This window comes from Theropithecus gelada, chromosome 1 (assembly GCF_003255815.1).
Source record: "Theropithecus gelada isolate Dixy chromosome 1, Tgel_1.0, whole genome shotgun sequence".
Classification (NCBI taxonomy): Eukaryota; Metazoa; Chordata; class Mammalia; order Primates; family Cercopithecidae; genus Theropithecus; species Theropithecus gelada.
In genome coordinates this window covers 200,837,948-200,856,401 of record NC_037668.1, presented here as the reverse complement: position 1 = coordinate 200,856,401, position 18,454 = coordinate 200,837,948, and the positions used below count along the sequence as shown (strand labels likewise).

General features: G+C 41.9%; 1 pseudogene across 1 annotated transcript; it reads right to left on the bottom strand.

Moving 5' to 3' along the window:
• Positions 1–6,629: 6,629 nt before the first annotated feature.
• Positions 6,630–7,453, bottom strand: LOC112611824 (annotated as a pseudogene). The gene has a single exon (XR_003116780.1). The product of XR_003116780.1 is annotated as a 60S ribosomal protein L7 pseudogene (transcript).
• Positions 7,454–18,454: the final 11,001 nt, after the last annotated feature.

Here is an 18,454-nt window from a genome sequence, read left to right as displayed (position 1 = left end):
ATTTTTTTTTTTTTTTTTTTTTTTTTGAGACGGAGTCTCGCTCTGCCACCCAGGCTGGAGTGCAGTGGCCAGATCTCAGCTCACTGCAAGCTCCGCCTCCCGGGTTCACGCCATTCTCCTGCCTCAGCCTCCCAAGTAGCTGGGACTACAGGCGCCCGCCACCTCGCCCGGCTAGTTTTTTTTTTTTGTATTTTTTAGTAGAGACAGGGTTTCACCATGTCAGCCAGGATGGTCTCGATCTCCTGACCTCGTGATCCGCCCGTCTCGGCCTCCCAAAGTGCTGGGATTACAGGCTTGAGCCACCGCGCCCGGCCCCCAAAATAATTTTTAAGACAGTAAATTATTTCCAATCTAGAATTCTATACTCAACCAAACTGTCAATCAAATATGAAGGTAATAATCGAGAATAAATACATACATACATAAGATAGCCAAAAATTTCCTTCCCATGTACTCTATTAATACTAGGGACTAAGCTAAGAAACAGGAAAATTTGGGATCCAGGAAACTGGGGATCCTATCTAAGGGAGGCAAACATAGTGTTCAGGATATGGTAAGGAGGAGTTTCAGGATGTCAGCTTGAAGCCACAGTACAGATTAGAGCAGAAGTATGGAGAGTTCAAAGAAAGATATTTTCAATAAGCAATTAGAACTAATGGATTACACGATGGATTTGATCCTGTGGAATGGCATTTAGAGTTCTGTAAGGTTCAAAAACATTAGTGATAGGTACAAAGAAAACAAAATTTTTAAAGGACAACTACTAATTGCAGATTTTTGTTTAACTACAGAGAAATGAAAACATACTATTATATCACACAACTTAGCTATAAGAAATATTTACATTGTAAGGCCAGGTGTGGTGGCTCACTCCTGTAATCCCAGCACTTTGGGAGGCTGAGGTGGGAGGATCGCCTGAGCTCAGGAGTTTGAGGACAGCCTGGGCAAAATGGCAAAACCCCATCTCTACAAAAAATACAAAAATTAGCTGGGTGTGGTGGCGCACACTTGTAGTCCCAGCTACTCGGGAGACTGAGGTGGCACAATTGCTTGAGCCCAGGAGGTAGAGGTTGCACTGAGCCGAGACTGCACCACTGCACTCCAGGCTGGGTGACAGTTGAGACTCTGTCTCAAAAATAAAAAGAAAAATGAAAACAAAAGAGAAAGAAGAGAAGAGGAGAGAAGAGAAAAAGAAAAGAAAAAAGAAAAGAAATAAAGTAAGGACTGTGTACTGGTTAAAACAGAAAATATGATGGAGCTGTATTGGAAGGTTGGGGAGGATGATCTGTAAGAATAGCGGTAGTGTAAGACAGCAAACTCTTAAACTTGGATGGTAGGAAATTAATACAATGTTTTAACTGAAAAAGAAATAGCAATTTAAACGTAAATGTGCTATTTAAATATAAGAGCCCATTAAAAAAAATACCATAAAAGTATCTAGCATTGCAGGTTATTGTTGCCTCTGGGAAGTGGGATACCAGTGAAAGGGACAAAGGGAGGACTAATGCTCTTGGTTAAATGCATTAAAGTAGAACCGGACATCTTAAATTATGTAAATGTTACTTTGATTTAAAAATAAAAATAAAAATAAAAATTAGGCCGGGTTCTGTGGCTCATGCCTGTAATCCCAGTACTTTGGGAAGCCAAGGCCAGTGGATTGCTTGAGCCCAGGGGATGGAGAGCAGCCTGGGCAACATGGCAAAACCCCATCTCTACCAAAAATACAAAAGAATTAGCCTGTTGGCATGGTGGCTTGCACCTGTACTCCCAGCTATTTGAGGGGCTATGGCAGGAGAATCACTTAAGCCCAGGGAGGTGGAGATTTCAGTGAGCTGTGATTGAGACACTGCACTCTAGCCTGGTGACAGAGTGAGACCCTGTCTCAGAAAAACAATAAAAATAAATGTAAAAATTGCAACCAATTGGCTGGGCACGGTGGCTCACGCCTATAATCCCAGCACTTTGGGAGGCCGAGGTGGGCGAATCATCTGAGGTCAGGAGTTCGAGACCAGCCTGGCTAACATGGTGAAACCCCGTTTCTACAAAAAATACCAAAAAATTAGCTGGGCAAGGTGGCGTGCACCTGAAGTCCCAACTACTTGGGAGGCTGAGGCAAGAGAATTGCTTGAACCCGGGAGGCGGAGGTTGCAGTGAGCCAAGATCGCACCATTGCACTCCAACTTGGGCAACAGGTGTGAAACTGTCTCAAAAAAAAAGCAACCAATTTAAGACATAATGCACCAATAGCAAGGAGTCTTTCCACAAATTTGTTATCATTCCAAATATATGCTTTAGTTCCAAGGCAGTAATTACCTTGCCAATCTTTGGGTGGCAATCAGACTTTTCAGCAGTATATATTTCAGTGAACTCTAGAAATATACTAATCTTAATAACCTTTAATAAGTCATAGTGAGATAGGCATGGGACTCAACTCCAGAAACAGGCCTAGGACATCTGACTAAATTGAGAACTTGCTAAAACAGGGATGAGGCAGAAGCAGCTTTCCATAAGACACGTGCACTGGTGCACTACCTCAGTTTACCATTGCCATGGCAACATCTGGAAGTTACCACCCCTTTCCATAGCAACGACCTGATAATCCAGAAGTTACCACCCTTTTCTAGAAGTTTCTATATAAATCACCTCTTAATTTGCATGTAATTACAAATAGGTATAAATATGAGTGCAACACTGCCTCTGAGCTGCTCCTCTGGGCACACTGCCTATGGGGTAGCCCTGCTCCAAAAGGAGCAGTAGCTCTGCTGCTGCTGTGCACTGCAATTGTGTCTATTAGGCCCTCAAATTTTCTGATTTATTTGATATTAGACTGAATATTATAGTTTCTTTGAAAAAAATGGAGTTTTTCATTGACAGAATCTTATTAATATGTATAGTTACTAGAAACTTTCACTTTCAATGCCCAACCACTGCACCCCTTCCTGAATCTATCAGTATGTATTTGTGTGCCTTTTTCTTTTCTTTTCTTTTCTTTTTTTTTAAAGAGTCAGGGTCTCTGTCTTGACCCAGGCTCGGGTACAGTGGCACACCATGGCTCACTGCAACCTTGAACTCCTAGGCTCAGGCAGTTCTCCCACCTCAGCCTCTGCAGTAGCTAGGACTACAGGCTTGTGCCACCATTCCTAATTGTTTTTATTTTTGTAGATATGAGGTCTCGCTGTGTTGCCTAGGTTGGTTTCGAATTCCTGACCTCAAACAATCCTCGCACCTCAGCCTCCCAATGTTTCACTTAGTACTTACTTTTTAAAACCTGCCTTGAGAATGTATTACCCACTTATTCTGGGTCCTAGGCATTACTTGATTATTGATCATAACTCTCCAAGGTTGGTATTATATTTATTTAGTTTAGTTTTGTTTTGTTTTGTTTTTTTGAGATGGAGTTTTGCTCCATTGCCCAGGCTGGAGTGCAATGACGTGATCTCGGCTCACTGCAACCTCTGCCTCCTGGGTTCAAGTAATTCTCCTGCCTCAGCCTCCCAAGTAGCTGGGATTACAGGCACCCACCACCACACCTGGCTAATTTTTCTATTTTTAGTAGAGATGGGGTTTCACCATGTTGGTCAGGCTGGTATGGAACTCCTGACCTCAAATGATCTGCCCGGCCTCCCAAAGTGCCAGGATTACAGGCGTGACCCACTGCGGCCAGGCTATATTTATTTTATAGAAGAGAAAATGGAGGCTCCGGAGTTTAGTACATCGAATTGCGTCCCCAAAAATGATATACTGGAGTCCTTACCTTCAGTACCTGTGAATGTTTTTGTAAGTATAAACACGCTAAAATGCAGTCATATTGGATTAGGGTAGGCCCTAAATTCAATGACTCATGTCCTAAACCCAGTGACTGGAGAGGGAGATTTAGAGACACAGAGATCCAGAGTAAAGATGCCTGTGTCAAAATGAAGGCAGAAATTGGAATGATATACCTATTACCAAGGTATGCCAAGGATTGCCAACAGCTTCCAGAAGCTATGGAGAGTCAAAGAAAGTTCTTCACAAGCTTTCAGAGGGAGCGTTGTCTTGCTGAAAACTTGAATAAATTGTTGTTTTGAGCAATTCAGTTTGTGATAATTTGTTATGGCAGCCCTTGGAAACTAATACTAGGGGTTGAATAATTATCTCTATTATCACACAATTAAAAAGTATCAAGGCCTAGATTAAAACATTTTCTTAGACTTGAGCATTGGGTCAGCATCAGTTTTGCCCAGATATAGTGAGTTGAACATGTAATGAAAGGTCCAACTGCTCTAGACTCTTCAGTTGTTCTATAAGTCTCTTAAGTACTGCTACAGTCTGAGGATACAAAGAAGGCTATGATACAGTCTCTGCTTCCAACTGAGACCACCATTGCAAAGTTATAACTGAGAATTTCTACAGTGAAAGAGATCTGACCTAACCAACTCCATCTTGCTTCTAACCTCCAAGCTGTCCTTGTTCCTCCCAGGGTGTAGGCTGAACTAACTTTGGGAGGAATTTAGTTTACAGTTTATAGTTTGAAACAAAGACAGCTCTTTCCCAAAACAAACCCATTCCTGCCTGGGGGCTAGACTGCCTTTGCCAGACTAACTAATTAGCCCAAGATTAGAAATAACGATTTGGGAGTCATGCAGCTGGAGGCTACAAGATTCTGACCCTCCCCAAATTGTTCCTGGAGATAATGTAACTGTTGTAAAGCCTAAGATCAGTGCTTGAGGTATTTTGCAGACTCTGTACTTCATGGATCAGCTGGCACTACCCAGATGGATAAACTGTCTCATCCGATCTTGTGGCCTCCACCCAGAAAGTAACTCTGAGCAAGAGGACAGCTGTGATGTCATCTGTGATCCAACCAATCAGCACTCCTGACTCATTGGCCCCCTCCCCACCAAATTATTCTTAAAAATTCTCATCCCCTGAATTCTTGATGAGATTGATTTGATTAATAATGAAATCCCAGACTCCTGCAAAGCCAGCTCTGTGGGAATAACTCTTTATTGTAATTCCCCTGTCTTGATAAATCTGCTCTGTCTAGGCAGAAAGCAAGGTGAACCTACTGGGTGGTTACACAAGGAGCTCACAATATTTTATGCTGTTACTGAATAGCAGCACAAGGAAACATTATTTCCTACTCTGTCTGCCTTGGTATCACCACCATGCTATTCTTCTTAGGTATAGATATCTAGTTTAGTTTCCCTTTCTTTTTCAGCAGTTTACAATAATTATTCCTGTCTTTTGGCTTAAAATGTTTCTATTAAAAAGATAGCTTTGGCTGGGCGCAGTGACTCATGCCTGTAATCCCAGCACTTTGGGCTGCCGAGGTGGGAAGATCACCTGAGGTCAGGAGTTCGAGACCAGTCTGATTAATATGGTGAAACTGCAACTCTACTAAAAATACAAAAATTAGCCAGGCATGGTGGCGGGCACCTGCAGTCCCAGCTACTCAGGAGGCTGAGGCAGAAGAATCACTTAAACCCGGGAGGCAGAAGTTACAGTGAGCTAAGATTGTGCCACTGCACTCCAGCCTGGGTGACAGTGCAAGATTTGGTCTAAATAAATAAATAAATAAAATAAAAAGATAGCTGTTAATCTTATTGTTGAAAGTAATGTATATATTTCCTCTGACCGTTTTTGAGATTTTTTTTCCATTGTTTTTCAGCAGTTATACCATCACATACCTAGGTGTGGTTTTAATTCATCCCGATATAAGTTCATAGATATTCTTGGATTTTTGGCTTGATGCCTTTCATCAGCTTTGGAAAATTTTCTGTCAATTTCTTTTCAGGTAGCAGTTTTTCCCCTAATTTCTCTCTCCTCCCCTTCAGGACTTCTATTACAAGTATATTAAATCTTGCCACCATGTTCTATTTATTTTGTAGGGTCTTTCATTTCCACCTCTTTTCTCTCTGCTTCAGTCTATACTGACCTTTCTTCTGGTCTTCTGGCTTACCAGTGCCCTCTTCAGCTCTTTCATTTTCCTAGTAAACTTTAAAAAAAAAAGAAGAAGAAGAAGCAGGGTCTCACTTTGGTGCCCAGGCTGGAGTTGTGATCATAGCTCACTGCAATCTTGAATTCCTGGGGTCAAACAATCCTACTGCCTCATGCTCCTGAGTAGCTAAGACCACAGATGAGTGCCACTATGCTCAGCTTTTTTTTTTTTTTTTTTTTTTGGAGAGATAGGAGGTTACTATATTGCCCAGGCTGGTGTCAAACTCCTAGCCTCAAGCAATGCTCTGGCCTTTGCCTCCCAAAACACTGGGATTACAAGTATAAGCCACTATGCCCAGCCACACTCTCTTTTTTTTTTTTTTTTTTTTTTTTTTTTGAGGCAAGGTCTCACTCTGTCACCCAGGTTATGGTGCAGTGGCATGATCATGGCTCACTGCAGCCTCAACTTCCCAGGCTCCAGTGATCTTCCCACCTCAGCCTCTGGAGTAGCTGAGACCACAGGTGCGCACCACCACACCCAGTTTATTTGGGGTAGAGATGGGGTTTCACCATGTTACCCAGGCTGATCTTGAACTCCTGGGCTCAAGTAATCTACCCACCTCAGCCTCACAAAGTGCTGGGATAACAGGCATGAGCCACCATGCCTGGCCCACCTTTTTTTTTTGTTTTGCTTTTTTTTTTTTTTTTTGTCAATTTGAGAGCAGGTACTGTTTATTAACTGACCAGCTTAGAAAAATAATCATGGTAGACACCTTAGTTCATTCTTCTAATAAGCCTGTTGATCTGGTCCTCCCTGTTGCCAGCATCTCCACCTTCTACAAAATGGGTGGTCTTTTTCATCATTCCACCTCGTGGAGAAGATCATTTGAAGGGCCACAGGAAGTTATTTGCCTCTGAAGCATTTTCCAACAGTATAGATCTCATGAATCAGATCCTCCATGCAGATGATACCATATTTACCAAGAGATCGAGCAATCAAAGCGTTATCTGTCAAAGCAATTCGCTTCTTATTGATTTTGCCATAACCACGCTTGTAGATTAGCTCATTTACTGACTTCAGATTGGGGTACCCCCATGCAATATATGGCTCTACAATCCTCAGCACATTAATTGAAGCCTTGTTGAGCTTCACAAAGGTTCCATTGAAGATTTGACGAAGGCGAAGAAGCTGCAATACCTTTCGGACCTTTGGGCTCATGCCATAGATACCTCTGATCCTGATGACAAATGCCAGTTTGGGTTCAGCAGGTACATAGAAGTTGCCAGCTTTTCTTGCCATCCTCGCCATTCGAATTTCAGTTCTGTACATCTGCCTATCTTCCTTGTGATAGTGTTTCGCTTTTTCATGGATAAGCTTCCTCCTTGCCTTTTGAAGCATCTTTTGGGCAAACTTCTTTCTCAGGCGCTTGATCTTCAGCTCTGCGAAATTCCTTCGCTTTTTCTTAAGGGTTTCTGGCACAGCAGGAAGCGTCTCCTTCTTCTCTTCTACACCCTCCATGCTTCCGGCCAGAAAAAGAGCTGCTTTGTTTTTCAATTAACCCCATATACATTTTTATTTTTCTCCTTATAGCTTTTTCTCCAGAGTACCTTTTACAATCTAACATGCTATTTACGAATTTGTTTACGTTTGTTTATTATTACTAGAATGTGTGCTCCAGGATGGTCAATGTTGTCTGTTTTGTTTACAGCTGTATCCCTAATGCCTATGATAGCCTGGTACATAATGTGCAAATAAATGTTTGTTGAATGAATTTTTTTTGGGTGGGGTTGGATTTTTTGGAGACAGAGTCTCTCGCTCTGTCGTCCAGGCTGGAGTGCAGTGGCATGATCTCAGTTCACTGCAACCTCTGCATACTGGGCTCAAGTGATTCTCCTGTCTCAGCCTCCCAAGTAGCTGGGGCTACAGGCACCCACCACCACGCCCAGTTAATTTTTTGCATTTTTAGTAGAGATGGGGTTTCAACATGTTGGCCAGGCTAGTCTCGAACTCCTGACCTCGGCCTCCCAAAGTGCTGGGATTACAAGTGTGAGCCACCATGCACAGCCATGAATATTGTTAATCAAAGAAATGCAAATTAAAGTGATACATTTCTCGTGGGAATGCAAAATGATACTGATATGAATGGGGAACAGTAGCTAAGGCTTCTCCTGAGGTCAATCTAAGGGTCCTCGGAAGAACAGCATGTTCATGCATGGTTCAGTTTGCAGCACCATTTGGAATTTGATTGCTTTCCATTACTTATCTTTTGTGATTTTCAGTTTAAGGTCTCCTATTTCTTCGCACTGATATTCAAGTCGTTCCTCTGGCTGTCAGGGGTTGCTCCCTCAGCTTTCCAGGCTTTGACTGGAGTGTGATGTATCCAAGAGCCTATTCCTGTAACACTCTGACGAAGGCTCTACCTCGGATTCCCAGCCAACGCACCAAAATGATACAGCTCTGATGAGTGGAGGAACACCTGGTTCTTCGTCTAGAGTCAAATTAGAAAAAATGACACAAACACACATGGAATAGTTTTCAGGAGCAAGGAGTTTAATGGGGAAGAAAGAAAGCAGCAGCTCCCCTGTCCAGAGACAGAGGGAGGGGGGCTCCATAGAAGCTCCCCTGTACAGATGGGGGAGGGGAGGGGTGGCGGTTCCAAAGCTGAAAAACAGAACCCTCCACTTTCTTAATTTTAGTTATTAGATTGTTCAATTCCAGAATATCTTTTTATTTTATTATAGATTATAATTCTCTGCTGAAATTCTCCGTATTTTTTCTATTTTTCTGGAACATAAACATGACAGTTGAAGTCCACATGTAATAATTCCAATATCTGGGCATTTTCCATGTGGGTCTGACACTACTATTTTTTCTTTCTTTTTTTGTTTTGTTTTGTTTATTTCACATGTTTACTCATATGTGTACTAATTTTTTGATAATAATGAATATTGAATGTAGAAAATTCTGGAGATAATTTAAGATCCGGGTTGATGTTATCTCCTTCTAGATATCACTACCAGGGTTTGTTATCAGTGTTATCACTTCTGAGAGGCAGATAAGCAGAATCAGGTAAATTTTTTTTTTTTTTTTTTTTTTTGAGATGCATCTCGCTCTGTCGCCCAGGCTGAAGTACAGTGGCCCGATCTTCACTCACTGCAACTTCCACCTCCCGGATTCAAGCAATTCTCCTGCCTCAGCCTCTTGAGTAGCTGGGATTATGCGCCACCACGGCTGGCTAATTTTTGTATATTTATTAGAGATGGGGTTTCACCATGTTGGCCAGGCTGGTCTTGAACTCCTGTCCTCAAGTGATCCACCCGCCTCAGCCGCCCAAAGTGCTGGGATTACAGGCGTGAGCCACCACTCCTGGCCAGATCAGGTCGATTTAATCCAGTCTAGAATTTTGCTAATTAGAATCTGGATTTTAGGGTTTATGAGGCTTATTTCATTTTTTGGTTCATCTCTATTCTTAATGCAGCAGCGGTGAATGTAAGAAACCCTCCTGGCCGGGCACGGTGGCTCGTACCTGTAATCTCAGCACTTTGGGAGGCCAAGGCGGGTGGATCACAACGTCAGGAGATGGAGACCATTCTGGCCAACACGGTGAAACCCCGTCTCTGCTAAAAATACAAAAATTAGCTGGGCGTGGTGCTGCTTGCCTGTAATCCCAGCTACTCACGAGGCTGAGGAAGGAGAATCGCTTGAACCCAGGAGGCAGAGGTTGCAGTGAGCCAAGATGGCGCCACTGCAGTCCAGCCTGAGCAATAGAGCGAGACTCCGTCTCAAAAAAAAAAAAAAAAAGAAAGAAAGAAAGAAAGAAAGAAAGAAACCCTCCTTCTTAGCGGCCCTTCAATATAATGTTTATCTACCTGACTTTGTGACTCTTGACAGCCACTTAAAAATCAGCAAATGACTCAGAGAAAAACACTGAAAGTGAGACTTACCTCTCTGGACTCCCCTTCTCTCCTGGATCTTAGGGCCATAGGTCTTCACTGGCTTTTTAATTCTCAAATACCTTCAAAAATATGTATTTTTAAATTTAACCCTTTCTAGTTGTTATTGTCAGTAACAATTGACTGATATGAGCTGGTCTGCCATAACCAGAGGTGGAAATCTAGAGCTGCTTTTTCTTTGTGTCCTTGGAGAATTGAGCTTGACGGGACTTTTTTTTTTTTTTTTTTGAGACAGAGCCTCACTCTGTCGCCCAGGCTGGAGTGCAGTGACACAATCTTGGCTCACTGCAACCCCGGCCCCACTCCACCCCTCTACCTGCCCGGTTTCAAGCAATTCTGTTGCCTCAGCCTCTGGAGTAGCTGGGATTACAGGCACCTGCCACCACACCCGGCTAATTTTTGTATTTTTAGTAGAGACAGGGTTTCACCATCTTGACCAGGCTGGTCCTGAACTCCTGACCTCATGATCCACCGGCCTCAGCCTCCCAAAGTGCTGGGATTACAGGTGTCAGTCACCACACCCGGCCAGATGGATCTTGCTTTATAGTAAAAAGGACAAACAAATTTCAGTTCTTCTGTTCATAAAAAAGCCTCCATTATAGAGCATGAGCTTTCATATATTGGCACAGGATAAAGAAAGATCGGTTTTGTATGGGAAGCAGTAAGGTGTTATATGTTCATGTGTTGCAGTTCTCATCTATATTTCACTCCCAGTTTGTCCAGACAAAAAGAACTAAATCTAGGAAAAATCATGAAGTCGTATTCTCTCACTATTTTTTGATCTATTTGATAAGTACTGTCTTGCTGTCAGCTACATCATAATTTGGGGAAGTGTCAGATAAAATAATTCTTTAATCCCAACTAATGGAGGTACTTAATATTGATTTACAAAAGATGGTTGCTATGAACTTATATATTTGCTATTGACTTTACAAAACTTGATGTAATGAAGAGAAACATAAAGCTTTCCATCATTTTATCATCTTTACTTAGTCTATTAAACTATTTTATGCTGCCTTGAAATTTATTGAAATCCGAAGTGCTAATTCGAGAATGTAGAATTCATTGATTATTCTCGTTTTTGTTTTGGTTTTTTGAGACAGTCTTGCTCTGTCACCTAGGCTGGAGTGCAGTGGCTCAATCTTGGCTCACTGCAACCTCTGTCTTCCAGGTTCAAGTGATTCTCCTGCCTCAGCCTCCCAAGTAGCTGGGATTACAGGTGTTCACCACCATGCCTGGCTAATTTTTATATTTTTAATAGAGACGTGGTTTCACCATGTTGGCTAGGCTGGTATTGAACTCTTGGACTCAGGCAATCCACCCACCTCGGCCTCCCAAAGTGCTGGGATTATAGGCGTGAGCCACTGCGCCCGGTAATTATTCTTTACTTTTATCTACATATAAATTCAAAGTAACGAAAAGATTTCAGTCAATTAGTTCTATAATTGAGCTCTACTAATTTCTTATTTTAAAATATTTTGATACAGCAGTTTACAAAAGCTGCATAGAATGTTGGAGCTAGAAAGGATCTTAGATGTCTCTGTAGCCTTGCCCTTTTCTGAAGCATGAACCCCTTCCACCAAAAATATCCTTCACTTTGTATGAGAAGATACAGACTCGACTTAATGTTAATTACAGGCAATAAGCTTTTTTTTTAAAAAAAAAAAAAAAAAGAAAGAAAGAAAGAAAGAAAAATGGCCAGGTGTGGTGGCTCACACCTGTAATCCCAGCACTTTGGGAGGCTGAGACAGGAGGATCACGAGGTCAGGAGTTCAAGACCAGCCTGACCAACATGGTGAAACCCCATCTCTACTAAAAATACAAAAATTAGCTGGGCTTGACGGAATGCACCTGTAGTCCCAGCTACTTGGGAGGCTGAGGCAGGAGAATCGCTTGAACCCGGGAGGCAGAGGTTGCAGTGAGCCGAGATACTGCCACTGCACTCCAGCCTGGTGACAGAGCGAGACTCTGTCTCAAAAAAAAAATTTTTTTTAATAAATAAATAATAAAAAGAAAAAAATCTGTAGTAGGAATTCTCTCCTCTTTTTTCTTCTTTCTTCGATGTACTCAGATGTTTCCATGTGCCAGCCAACCAGGCCCTGAAGCTCCTCTCAAGGTATTCACTGTCCTTGGGTAGATATTCATAAACAAAGAGTTATATGAACAGTTGGCAGAGGGACAAAAATAATTAGTAATCCATTTGCCTGGAATAGTCAGAAAGGAATTTGAGCTGGATTTAGCCAATGAGAGGAGACAGAAAAATATTTGGGCCTCTTGCATGTGGGTCTGATACTACTGACTGTATTTCTGGTATAGCACATACAAATTCATAGACTTATGCAAGTGCATGGCACACATGGGAAGCAGAAGTTCATGTAGAAGTAGTAATAAGAAATAAGGCTGGAGACCAGCCTGAGGATAGATTTCCAAAGTCCTACAATGGCATGCAAACAAACACAAAGCTTCCAGGTATCCTAGAGCAAGAGAGCGACAAGAAACGTGTTGGGTTTCAGAAATACAATTTTGTCAGTATTTTAGATTGAAGTTGAGGACGTGGGCATACTGGGGACTGGGAAATTGATATGGTTATCCAGACGAGAGACGATGAGACACCAAGATTTCTTGAGCAGTGATTTGTAATTGTCTTTATACGTCTGTCTTCCTCATCCACATATGCCTCTGAGTTAAAGAGGTACTCTCAAGAGGATTTGGTGGTCAAGTGGCTGTGGGGTTGAAGAAGAAAATATTTTTTGACTAAGCTGAATGGTTAGGTAGTGATGACCTTAATTTAGATAATAGATAAGGAAGTTTGCAGGCTTTGGTGATGCATAATATTTAAAACCAAACAAAACAAAAAAGATAAGAAAGAAGTACAAGAGGAGAATGATGAATTTAGTCAGTTTCCAGCTGACTTTTCAGTGTGGTATTCAGAGAAAAGTTTTGATAAGGTAGACATCTATAGAATGGCTTACCAATCCTTCCTTTCTCTTGACATCTCTTTACCCCATCCACATAGCTACTGCAAGATTTTCCTTCCTTTTACATGATTCTCATCCGCTGCCCAGAGTTGATGAACCAGAGAGAAGTGACATACTCTTTTTTTTTTTCTAAACAGGGTGGAGTGCCATGGTACAATCATGACTCACTGCAGCCTCAACCTCCTAGGCTCAAATGATCCTCCCACCTCAGCCTTCTGAGTAGCTGGAACCACAGGCATATGCCACCATGCCCAGTTAATTTTTGCATTTCTTGTAGAGATTGGGGTCTTGCTATGTTGCACAGGCTGGTCCTGAACTCTCGTGCCCAAACAATCCTCTTGCCCCAACTTCCCAAAGTGGGATTACAGGTGTGAGCCGCCATGCCTGGCAGCAACATACACTTAATGATAGCTTGCTTTTGGGGAGGAAAATGAATTCTTTATTTTTTCTTTGAGCCACTTGTATTGCTAATATCAATTTGTACTCTTGTGATCAACTTCAGTTGCCGTGTTGGTTAAAATAGTGTTTGGGTACATGTATTAGTAGAACAATCACAGTTTTTTCAGAAAATAGATAATTATTGTTCTTATATAATAAGTCCAGAGGTGGGTGGTCAAGGACTGATACGGTTTTACATATTGTTTGGAAATCCATATAGTTTTCCTTGAAATCAAGGATCCAAGACATTTTTAGTTTCCTCCTCTTCCATCCCTAATGGCACCTTTAATTCTTCTGATCTGAAGACGACTATTTTATTTTCAGACATCACATTTATGCCCCAGGCAGCAATAAGAAAGAAAAGGGCAAAAGGCATGAACATGTGGAGTCTGTCCATTTTTACCACTTAAAAAAAAGAAAAAATAGCTTTCCCAGAAGTTCAGCCCAAGAAACTGCGTCTCAGATTGCATTGCCCAGAACTAAGACACATGATCACACCTAAATGCAAGGAAGCCTGGGAAATTAAGTTAGTTCTCTGGGTACGTTGCTGTTAAACTAAATTGCGATTTGTAAGGAAGAATGTATGTTAGGGGTATACAACTAGTTGGGCCTGCCAGCCACACATTTTCCTTTTAAATGTAGAAAGTGGAATGCTTTCTTACTGGCTACAATTTCTATTGATCTTTTTCATATATAAGTACTAAAGATGGAGGAAAAGAAGGCTGGAGGGTCCGAAGGGAGGAGAGTCACCTGGAAATAAGAGGTTAACTTGTTTTCTCCAGCCACAGTGCCTTTCGAACGTCTCCTCTCCCGACTCCTTCAACTTTTCACTTTCATAGGGGAAAAGAAGTGTTCAGGGCTCCAAAATTATAGTAATTCAGAGAAGCTGGACTTGAGGGAAGCAGAGCAGCCTGGCTAATATTACTGGGGCAAACCGAAGTAGGCTAAATTTCACATATTGACTGACTAGAGAATGGGGGAAGGATACTTGGGGTAAGCAAGGGCAATCAGAATGCCACAGGTCAAGGGTCCATTCTGATTGTGAATTTCAAAAATGTTACCAATTCTTCTTTTTTTTTTTTTTTTTTTTTTTGAGATGGAGCCTTGCTCTGTCACCCAGGCTGGAGTGCAGTGGCAGGATCTTGGCTCACTGCATCCTCCGTCTCCCGGGTTCAAGCAATTCTCCAGACTCAGCCTCCTGAGTAGCTGGGATTACAGGTGCCTGCCACCACACCTGACTACTTTTTGTATTTTTTAGTAGAGATGGGGGTCTTAGCATCTTGGCCAGGCTAGTCTTGAACTCCTGACCTCAAGTGATTCACCCACCTTGGCCCTGAAAGGGAGGTCTTGGGAAGTTGAAACTGCTGGGATTATGGGTGTGAGCCACCACGCCTGGCCAATGTTTCCAATTCTTCACCCCTTCCTTTGCAATTGCAATGTGATTTCGTAGCTGCTACCTTCAAGAGATGGTATTGGTGGTGTCCATTTTCCAATCTTTGAATCTTGGGTGGCTTTGGGACTTCCTTTTATTGATAGAATGCTTTGGATATGTTCCAGTTCCAAGCTTAGGACTCTTTTGCACTTTAGGACATTTTGCACTTTCACTCTCTCTCGGAACTCTGTCTCTACTGTGTAAGAAAGTCTAAGCTGGAGTGATGGATGTTGAGAAATGCAGGAGCCAATCACTGTCGGAGCCCCAGACTAACGCATAGCTAGCCAACTGTCAGGCATGTAAGCGAAGCCATCTTTAACTAGGCAGGTGCCAGCCCACCTTCTGGCTATCTTAATAAGCACAGCTACATTCAGCTCATCATGACCCAGTTCAGCAGAAGCAGCTAGCTATCTGTAGATTTGTAAGCAATTACAAATGGTTATGCTTTGAAGTCAGTAATTTGGGACAGTTTGGTATACAACAGTAGATAATTGATGTAGTGACAACGGGGATTCCCTAAAATAAAGCTCCCTTTTGGGATTCTACAACTATCTCAGGGGCTTACATGTATATTTTATCTATACTGTAAGATAAATTGCTTTAGTTAAATATGAACAGGAACAGTCTCAATGGAAAGGCAGTGTGGTATGGAGGCTAGACAGAGAAACTATACAGGCAGGTTACTACCTGAATGGGTTGTGAGATTTAGGAATCATGAAAGAAAAGTATAATTTTATTAGTAGTCTCCAAGGCAGGGAAGAACAAAGGGGAAATAATACAGTTCTAGAAGAAACCACCCAAGAGTAATGGAAGGAATCAGAAAATTGGCCATTTATTGAATGTTTATTCTCTATCAAGCACTATACTAAATGCTTAACATTCATCATGATCTGATTTCAAACTAACCACAATCTGAACAGTTCTGAAAATGAGGTTTCAGATAAGTTAACTTACTTGGCCAAGGTCACAAAACTGGTGAGTTTCAGAGCCAGGGTCTGCTTGATCTCTAAGCACTGGGCTCTGCTGTTCACCTTGTGCTTGTGTCTAGGACTCTGGTGGTAAATTGCCATGTGACTGAAAATCTTTTCTGCACTGCATTTAACATCATAGATGATAAACATTTGAGTTGCTAAGTCAGGACTTTTTGTTCCACTGTCAACCTCAGTATACCAATGTTCATTCTAGTATCACCAGCACAAGCTAGTCTTAAGTCCAAGGTTTTCTCATTTTCCACTATCATGTCCCTTCATAGATGAAGAGAAAGGAAGGGATAAGACCATAGGATAGTCGTTTCTGACACCTTTCTCACCAAGATTGTCAGAACACAGGTATACACAAGGGCACATAAACATACATGCACACACACAGACTGTACATATGCTGTGAGACTACTTCTTTGACTTTGCCTTATATGTTCTTTTTTTCTAAACGATCAATCATATTTAGGTAGCTCTCACTCCTGGTGAAAATGTGGTAGAGAAAGCATATGCTTTGAAATTATACTTGTTGAACCCTAGTTTCCTCACTTGTAAAATGGGAGTGATAGTATTTATCTTACAAAGGATATTTTCTCCATCTCATTAAGTATCAACACCACATATTTAGTTAGAAAAGCCAAAATCCAGAAATGAGCTCTGACTTCACCTCCAAAAATGTCATGAAGCTAACTAATCATTTTACACCATGCCTAGGACTTCTGCCCTTGTCCAGGTTACCATCATTTCTGGCCTAAGCTACTGTATCATGCCTTCAGGATTCTTCCTGCTTGCATTTAACCCCACTCCTACCCCTGCAATCCATTCTTCATTAATCTAAAACCTACCTACCTCCTTGACCTTGGCTTTATGCCACGCTCCCCTCTTGCCACACTGACTTCAGTTCTTTTTTTTTTTTTGAAACTGAGTTTCTCTCTTGTTGCCCAGGCTGGAGTGTAATGGCGTGATCTCAGCTCATTACAACTTCCACCTCCGAGGTTCAAGCAATTATCCTGCCTCAGCCTCCCAAGTAGCTGGGATTACAGGCATGCACCACCACACCCAGGCTAATTTTGTATTTTGAGTAGAGACGGGGTTTCTCCATGTTGGTCAGGCTGGTCTTAAGCTCCTGACCTCAGGTGATATGCCCCCCTCAGCCTCCTAAAGTGCTGGGATTACACGCGTGAGCCACCGCACCTGACCTTGACTTCAGTTCTTATCCCTCAAACATTCTAGGCACTTTCATGCCTCACAGCCTTTGGATTGACCGTTTCTTCTGCCTGGCCTTATGTGACTTACTCCCTCCTACCACTTATGTCAGAGCTTACATGTCTGTCCTCCATGTGTCCTTCATGACCACTCCATCTAAAGTAACTTCCAGGTCACTTTCCATCACACCTTTGTGCTTTGTTTTCTTTGTAAAACTTATTACTTCCTGACATTGACTTCTTGCTGTGTTCATGTATATTTCATTAGGATGTGAGTTCCATGACAGCAGAGACTGTGCCTGGCACATCCACTGCTGGTATAGCTGGTATATCCACTAGTGACTAGAAAGTGCCTGGCATATAGTAGGTGGTCAAAAATGTGTGTCGGATCAATGTGCAATATCATTCTCCCAATTAGCATCATCCAGGGGACTGCCAATGCAATGAGAATAAAATCCAAATGCCTTACTTTGTAAGTATGATCTTACAAAAGTTCATACGCTATCTGGTCTCTGCTCCCCACTCTGATTTTATTTTTGTATACTCTTTCTCTTGCTCATTATGTTCCAGTCTCTCTGGCTTTCTTTCCTTCAAATTATCTGCACTCAAGACCTTTGTGCCAGTGGCTCCCTCCTTCTCACCTCTTCCAATTGCTCTTTCCCAGAGCAATTTGGATATTTGCATATTTGGCTTCTCATCACTCAAGACTAACCCCAAATGTGAGCTTTGGGAAGGTCCTTTCCTGACCATCTTATCTGATGTTGCCTCCCTAAATTCATGTTATATTACCCTGTATTATGTTATTCATAGCATTTAGGAATCTCTGAGCTTATTTATTTCTTTTTTTGCTTATTGTTTTTTCCCATACAAGAATAGAAGCTCCATGAAATTAGGGAATTCGGTCTGTTTTATCACCACTATATTCCCAGTGCCTTGAACAATATAACAATGTCAATATTCATCTGCACAACTCCATCCCCTTTCCTTCTGATTTACGTTCAAGGTTCACACCTGTGGCTCTTTAGCCCTGATATTGATATTGGATTGACTATCACTCAATAGCCAGTCCTAATGAGCTGTTGACAGTCTGTGAGCTTGCTTACTTTGGAAATAGAAGCAGATATTTCCTAGAAAAGCTCATCTGTTAAGAGTCACATGGTTTCCCCAGACTAGCAACTTAAAGTTGTAGCATTTACTTTACTTGATAATCCAAAGCTAATAGCTGTTACCTTTTCTGGGTCTTTAAATTTCTTGAGACTTTGATTAACATAATGGAGACTGCTCTAAGAATAATGTAAAGTAGCACATACCACCTGTATTAGTCCATTTTTCACTGCTGATAAAGATATCCAAGAGTGGGAAAGTTATAAAAGAAAGAGGTTTAATTGGACTTACAGTTTACATGGCTGGAGAAGCCTCACAATCATAGCAGAAGGCAAGGAAGAGCAAGTCAGGTCTTACACAGTTGGCAACAAGCAAACAGAGTTTGTGCGGGAAAGCTCCCCCTTATAAAAACCATCAGATCTCGGCCGGGCGCGGTGGCTCAAGCCT